Source organism: Thalassophryne amazonica, chromosome 12, assembly GCF_902500255.1.
Source record: "Thalassophryne amazonica chromosome 12, fThaAma1.1, whole genome shotgun sequence".
Classification (NCBI taxonomy): domain Eukaryota; kingdom Metazoa; phylum Chordata; class Actinopteri; order Batrachoidiformes; family Batrachoididae; genus Thalassophryne; species Thalassophryne amazonica.
This window is the reverse complement of record NC_047114.1, coordinates 33,881,494-33,889,827: the sequence shown is the minus strand read 5'-3', so window position 1 is coordinate 33,889,827 and position 8,334 is coordinate 33,881,494.

Below are 8,334 nucleotides of genomic sequence, written 5' to 3'. Positions count from 1 at the left end.
TCAGATCTATGTGGGATGGTACGAAACTAATGGCAGTGTTGTGTAAGTGTAGGAACACGGACCCACAATAGGGGGCGCAAATGAACGGACAATGGAGGAATCAAATAACACTGTTTTTACTGTTGTGAAAAAAGGCACAACAAATACAACCGATTACAATATGGAGATTGAGTCTAATTACAACGGTGTCGTGTGGGCAGGCTCGACGATAGGAGACGTCTGTCCAAGTCGAACCGGAACCAACCCGATTTCCTCTGCCACCGAACCCCGGGAATACTGGAGCCGCCAAGTCCCGAATTCCCAGGTGGCCACTGCCTCCGCTCGTCGGATCCGGTACTGCTGGCAGGAAACAGAAACAGTCAGGTGTGGATGCGGCTGCACCCAGCAACACGGAGGGTGGAGAGTCCACCTCCACCTCTCGTCAACAACAATCAAGAAATGTAGGAAGGTGAGTACTTATCCGAACGCTGTCTGGTAGTCAGCTGTCCTACAGATAATCACAAGAACACAATTAAAGTCACACGTATGTGTAGGCTGAGTTGGTTACCTCTTTGGTAAGGCGATATCTCGGCAAATGAGGTGGAGATGCCGTCCTGCTGATATACCTCCTTATTGATTGGGATCAGCTGTCTCCAGTGATGGGTGACAGCTGTCATCCTGGCTGCTCCCGTAAGGCGGCAGCGCCCTCCGGTGCCTGGAGCCCGCACTCCAGGCAGGGCGCCCTCTAGTGGTGGTGGACCAGCAGTACCTCCTCTTCAGCGGCCCACACAACAGGCAGACCTGCATAAAGGCAACAACACTGTGTTTTTAAATGGTTTTAACTCTGATATGATGTTAGGTAATGAATTAAATAGCTTTTATATGATGTTTTCTAACAATGATTTTAATGCAGAAATCAGTCATATGAGGGAGAATTTGGTCAGTGATTCCCCTGCGTTTGATATTGACGTGTCTATGGTCAAATCATTATTTAAACAAACCAAGGTTAGGAAAAGCCCTGGCCCTGAAACATCAGTGGTCAAGTCCTTAAGTCTTGTGCTGGTCAGCTCAGTGAGATCTTCAAAGTGATCTTCACTCAGTCACTCCAGATGCAAACAAGTGCCAAAGATTTTGAAGCACTCTACAATCCTTCCTGTGGCTAAGTGTAAGAACCCTAAGGTCTTAAATGACTTTCGACCTCTAGCTCTTACCTCCTTGGTGATGAAGACCCTTGAGAGGTTGGTTAAGCAGGAGTGACTGAAGCAGGTGGAGGAACAGGTTGATCAGCTCCAGTTTGTTTGGTGTTGAGAGGTGTTGAGGATACAAAACGTACATTGTTAAATTTCCTTTATAAACATCTGGAAACCTCAAAACCCATGCTAGGCTCCTTTTTATTGACTTCTCTTCAGCGTTCAGTACTATTCAGCCCTATCTGATGGCTGAGAAATTTCAGGCTGTTTTTAACTTGAAGCCTAACTTAATTGGTTGGATATTGAAATTTCTGTCCAACAGGTCGCTGTGTCTTCGGGTTAATGGTGTTTTATCCTCAAAAGCTTTTTCTTCCACAGGTTCTCCACAGGGCTGTGTTTTGTCATTGTTGCTTTTTATCTTATATAGTAATGATTGTAGGAGTAAATATGAGACTAGGCACTGTGTGAAATTTGCAGACAACACTGTCATAGTTAGCCTTCTGAATAATGAGGAGGAGGGGCGTGGCCCTGTAGTCGATGATTTTATTGCTTGATGTGAGAACTTTTATCTGTCCATCAATGTTTCTAAGACAAAGGACATGATAATTGATTTTCGTAGATCACAGCACAATGTCTCACAAACTGTTATTCAAAACAGTGATGTTGAGATAGTGGACGAGTACAAATATTTAGGAATCATCATGGACAGCAAATTATCCTTTGAGAGCAACACAGATGCTGTCTGCAAAAAGGCCCAATAGAGACTTTTTTTTTTTTTTTTTTGGATTAAGATGAAATTATTCAGCGTGTGCGGGACTGTGATGACTATGTTTTATCGGTGTTTTATTGAATCAGTCCTAACATTTTGTGTGGTGGTGTAATACGGTAGTCTTCCAATGATCAGCAAGCGTAAGCTAATAAAGCTGGTAAACGTGGCATCTAAAGTGGTCGAGGTACCACTACCACAGCTACAACATATTTATGATAATCGGGTCAGAGGAAAGACAAACCAAATTTTGAACTGCCCTGAGCACCCACTCTTTGGGGAGTTTAATTTGCTCCCCTCTGGCCATCGTTTTAGGCTACCTAACCTAAGGACTAGTCGTGCCAGGGATTCTTTTATTCCTGTGGCTATCAGGAATTTGAATGCATTGGACTGACTTTTTAAAAAATTTTACAGGATTTTTAAATATTGTACTATTTAGTTTTTATTCCTGTCCATGTTTATGATGACAGTTTTTAGTTTTGTATTGTTCATTGGCTTTTGTCATTGGTTTTTGGGGGAAGGAGTGTTTTTATTGTTGAATGTCTTGTGTTGTGTGTATAATTGCTGTGGGCGGCTGGTGATGGTGCTCTGTTGTAGATGTGTTTTGGACATCCTGTTGCACTCTAAATTTCCTTTTTAAGGATAAATAAAGTGAAACTTGAACAATTTTCAGGTGGCTGTTCCTATGTGAAAGGCTTGTTAAAGAGTCTATTTCAGGTTGTTGATAACATAATATTTTTGAAGGCAATAGAAGCTTTGGATAACAATAGGCCTGACACTCTTCTTTCCAATAAATTCTTAACTTGTGTTTGTTATTTTTCAGGATTTGTGGTGCTGGTATCTGGTGGCGGGTGAAATGTAGCAGTAGCATTAAATTAACTTTATTATGAAATAATAACTAATGTATTAATTATTATATATTAATACCTATTATTAATTCAGCATATCAAAATACCCTTGTGTACCAAAATTCAGCAACCTGTGTGTCCAAGATAGTGATGATGAGTGTTTCAACATAGCAGCCATATTGGAATTCAAGATGGCAGCAACCCAATGGTTAAACCTCTTGGATCCGGCAATTTTTGAATTCAACATTTGTATGCAATATTTCACACTTTCTACCAGAAGCAAACATCTTTTTCACATATCTGCACCACTGTATGAAAGAAAACAGGTATCAAAGGCCTGTGTCACATGAGCAGGTCACAGTTGGACCAGTGCCCCTTGGAGTTTTATGGTTGCCTTGCCAACAAAGGTGTATTACCTGTGAGTAGTGACAGAGTCATCATTCTCAGTGGTTCCCATGCTGCAGAGACACCATGTACAGTTCAGTTGATGTTGTGGGAGGAACTTTAAATGTTAAGGTGCAGTAGAGGTGAATCTTCACATGCTTACAGTCAGTAACTTCCTCACTGTGGGTGAAAATGAAACTGTGTACGTGTGTGCTGTTGGAGATCTAACACTGTGTGGCTTCTTGATTTTCCACGTGTGTGTATTAGACCTGAGGAAATGACACTCGCTTTGGGGAACTGTTACCTGACTGTACATGAGCACAGAAACAACTTGACAGAGTGACCCTGCCTGTCCATCACGCTGCTTTAGTCCCATCAGACACCAGCCTCCTGTTCACCACACGTACAGGCCAGTACGGAATGACTGTGTAGTTCTAGCCAGTCTACAAGAAGAAAGCAGCCCTCTGTGGACCCATTGTATCCCAAAATACCAAGTGGTTTTGTTTTTCTTTGGTAAGGAATTCTTTTTGTTCTCTAATATGTGCATATTTCATATGTCATCATTTGGTGTCCTGTGGACACAGTTGTTTAGAATTTGGGGTTTTCAGATGTTTGTATATTTTGTATTACACAAAGCAAAAGACACAAAAATCTATGTTGGTGCTTTTTAAGGTTCAGGATGCTCACTCAGATGTTTAATGGTTTCTAAGGTTTGCTGGCTGTGTTGTTAGCCACAAGCTGTTTTCCTGCCGTGTTTATGTGGAACTTTTGACCGCCAAAATTGGGTTCTCTCATGTTAGGTTCTCCACCAGCTGGCCACCACATTTGAAACATCTCGTACATGCAGCACAGTTGAAGTTAAACCATTATGAGGCCATAAATTATTCCTGTTTCGCCCTTTGAAGATTGGTTGCTGGTTGTTTTGACTGCAGTTTGCTGTCTGACCAACATTTTTTCTTGTATGTCCAGAATTCAGTTCATTTTAATGCCCCAGTTGTAGCTTCTAGTAAGTGCTCACAGCCCAAAATGTTTTAAACATTTATTAGAAAATGTGGTCAAGGCCAGTTAAAGAGAAGTTCAACATTTTTATCCCCCTGGTGTGAAATACGGGAGGATATTGCGAGCAGCATGTCCATCCAGCCGTCCATTTTTCGCTTGTTAGCACAATATCACAAGAACCAGTTGACCAGTTTCATTCATATTTGGCATAAGGGTGTACTTGGGTGTTCCCCAACACCAGTCGATTACGGTGGCCTTAGGGTCAATTTCAAGGTGACAGTGAGATATTCAAGGTATTGATATTGCTACCCTTGTTATCGTGATATCTCAAGAACCAGTTCACCAATTTCTTTCATATTTAGAGTAAGTTTGTACTTGGGTGATCCCTGACACTCATGTTGAATATAAATTGAATCCGTGCAATATTGATAGAGAACGCAAACACAGTTACATGATAATCGGCTCTGTGATTTGATGACAAAGGGCACACTGAAAACATACAAAAGTATTTCTTGTTACCACTGAACAGGTAAAAATGTCATTAAAAGTGACTTTTTTTGGAAGACCGACGTCAGCAGTTGTCTTGTAATGTCCTAGTGGTGAGCAGTGCCACAACACGGGTTGGAGGTAATTGAACAGCCTATAATTTTTTTGCACCTGCGTATAAGTTTTCCCCTCTCCAATCAGCTTTTTAATCAAACTACGCTGTTCTTCTGAACAGTGTCTTGAACATCCCATTTTCCTCAGGCTTTCAAAGAGAAAAGCATGTTCAACAGGTGCTGGCTTCATCCTTAAATAGGGGACACCTGATTCACACCTGTTTGTTCCACAAAATTGACGAACTCACTGACTGAATGCCACACTACTATTATTGTGAACACCCCCTTTTCTACTTTTTTTTTTACTAATAGCCCAATTTCATAGCCTTAAGAGTGTGCATATCATGAATGCTTGGTCTTGTTGGATTTGTGAGAATCTATTGAATCTACTGGTACCTTGTTTCCCATGTAACAGTAAGAAATATACTCAAAACCTGGATTAATCTTTTTAGTCACATAGCACTACTATTGAATTAATTAATTGGCGGTAGTTTTTTGTTTTGCGGTAGGGGATTTGACAACTAGGTTGTTATTCTCCAGTTAATCGTCAGGTATGGGTCAGTGATTTGGAAACTGCAGAGTGGCTCTTTTTGAAGTTGGCGTAAGTCCCCTGGAGGCAAAGCTGCTGCCAAGCACCTAATGTTCAGCCACACACAATGATGTTTTTGGCTTCTGTTTCATTGCAGACAGTATGAACTCAAGATATTTCATGTTTTGTGTGCAAGGTGCTGAACTGGACTTCAGGAGCAGTTTAGGGATTAAAGACCTTTCCCAAGACCCCTTAGTGGCCACATTGTACACACATTACAAAGTCATGGCTGCAGAAGAGGCTATGGATGTCACGATTTTGGCCGGCTCTGGGCTTCAAATCTAATTTTTCCTCCTCCTTTTACCCACCATCTGCCCCAGCTCTGTTTTACTAGTTATTTATCATGGGTTTATTGCATTCTATTTTGCTTTGCTACTTTGTCTCTTTGCTACTTTTATACTTTAGCCATTGTCCAGTTCTGATCTTCTTTTGTTCAGCCAGTTTGTGTTTCCATTGTTTATCATTTGTTATATTATCTGTTGTGCTTTGGTGTCAGGTTTTATCACAGTCTGTTTTACTTTTGGTTTGTTTTACCAAAAGTAAAACAAACTAAGAGTGTTTTTATTGTTGAGTGTCTTGTGTTGTTTCTTAATCAGTTCCAGTTCAGTTTTGTCTTGGTGTTTATCGCCTGGTTTGCTATTGCATTATTTTCTGTCCCTGATTTCCATTTTAGCTCTGTTCTGTTTTTGCCATTTGTTTCCACTCCGCACATCCCATCATGTCTTCGTTCCTCATCTCACGCCCAGTTATTTATGTTCACTTAGCGCCCTGCACCTGCCGTTATGTTTTTCCTCACTTTGATTCCGTGGTCCCATTTCACTCCATCTCTTGCACCAGCTCACGTGTCTTTGTGTATTACATCACTTCAGTTTGTGTACGCCCCTCCTCACAATCTTGTCTGTGCATTATCTTTGTTCACTAGCCCCGCCCCTTCTAGATTGTTCCTCACATGCACCTCCTTTACACCACCTGCTCCTTGCTTCTCACTAATTAGTCCACATGTATTTTAACCCCACAGTCCTTCACTTCCCCACCAGATTGTTGTCTTAGTACACTCTCCAGCCTTTATTCTCAGTCTTGATTTTGTCTTGCCATGTTCCAGATCCTGCTCTGTTGTTTTCGACCATGCCTCTTGTCTTGTCCCAGATACCGGTGTTTGCTCGTGCCTCAGAACCCTGCTTGTTTATGACTGCGTCTCAGCCTGATCCTGCTCGTACCTCTGCCACGCTGACTGATTACATGTGTACCAAACCTAATGCTGGAATAAAGACCATGATTTCTCAATCACCTAAGCTTAGTCTGGGAGTTTGCATTGCGGGTCCAGCCGCCCCTGGTGCTGGGCTGCCGCCAAGCCTGACAATGGATACCTGCCTGCAGCCCTGAACTGTTCCCAACAGAGAATGTGTGTAATATTTTGAAATTAATTATGCATCAACAATAACTCTCTACTATTGCACAACTTAAGATGTGTTTGCAGGAAAACAGTGACACCTGAAAGGCTTCATTGCTTGTTTCCTCACTGCCAAAGCATCTTTTAATTGTTGTGAGAAGGATGAGGAACATTACAAAGTGGTAAATGCTTTAATATCACAAATTTTGGGGAATGTGTTCAGGCCTTAAATGCAGGAATGGATATACAGTGCATCCGGAAAGTATTCACAGCCATTAACTTTTTCCACATTTTGTTATGTCACAACCTTATTACAAAATGGAATAATCCCCCCCCCCCCCCCCAGAATTGTACTCACAACACCCCATAATGACAAATTTATTAAAAATAAGAAACTAAGAAATCTGTTGTGTGGGCCGCTGAAGAGGAGGTACTGCTGGCCCACCACCACCAGATGGCGCCCTGCTTGGAGTGCGGGCTTCAAGCACGAGAGGGCGTCGGAACCACTGGAGTGACAGCTGTCACACATCATCAACACCAGCTGTCACTCATCACCTTCATCCTCCATAAAAGCCGGACTGCAACTCCACCTCCCTGCCGAGAAATCAGCTACCATTCAGGTAATTTTCTCTGCTGAACAAAAACTGAATAATAGTCTGAACTTCTTTTGCAGCCGTTTTCCTGTGGTGTTTGCCTTATCTGTGGGATTGGCGTTTGGTGTGATCAGTGACGGCTTCGCTTCACACCCCAACCAGATAAGTGGTTAGACAGGAGCTGCACGAGTGTGTGATTGGAGGTGGAGGTTTTCCCTCCTGGAGGATTCAAACACCGGAGGATTGCTGGGTGTGTATTCACACACCCACCACTAACTGTTTCTGTTTCTGCCAGCAGTACCGGGTCTGACTGCTGAAGACAGTGGCCACCTGGGGCGCAGGGCTTGGCGGCTCCGGTGTTCTTCAGATCCGTTGGTGGTGGAAGCTGTGTGGGATCCGGCTCTTCTCTCGCCAGACGTCTTCTATCTTCGAGCCTGCCCACACGTCACCTTGTGTATAATTGACAATCCACAATATTGTTATTGTCTGTAATTCGTTGTGCGATTCACAACATTAAATTGTTACTTTTTGGCTTATCCATTGTCCGTTCATTAACAGGATTTCTCGGCCAATGTCATGGATCCCGAGGGGCGTCAACCAGAGCTTGAACAGCCAATGGAAGAGCGAGGTGCACAGGCGCCAGCAGGAGGCGTGTTAGGTGAGCTGCAGCAAATTCTAACCGCTTTCACTGCTCGGTTGGATTTGGTAACAGAGCAGAACGTTATTCTCAATCGGAGGATGGAGGCTCTCACCGCCAGGGTGGAGGCGCGCGATCAAAGCGCTGCTGCAGCACCTCCTCCTGCTGGTCCCATGTCAGACACAGACGTTCCACTGGTCGTTCAACGACCCCCCCCACCGTCCCCTGAAGCATACATAAGCCCTGCAGAGCCGTACGGAGGTTGTGTCGAGACGTGCGCGGACTTCCTAATGCAGTGTTCGCTCGTCTTTGCACAGCGTCCCGTCATGTACGCGTCAGACGCTAGCCGGGTGGCTTATG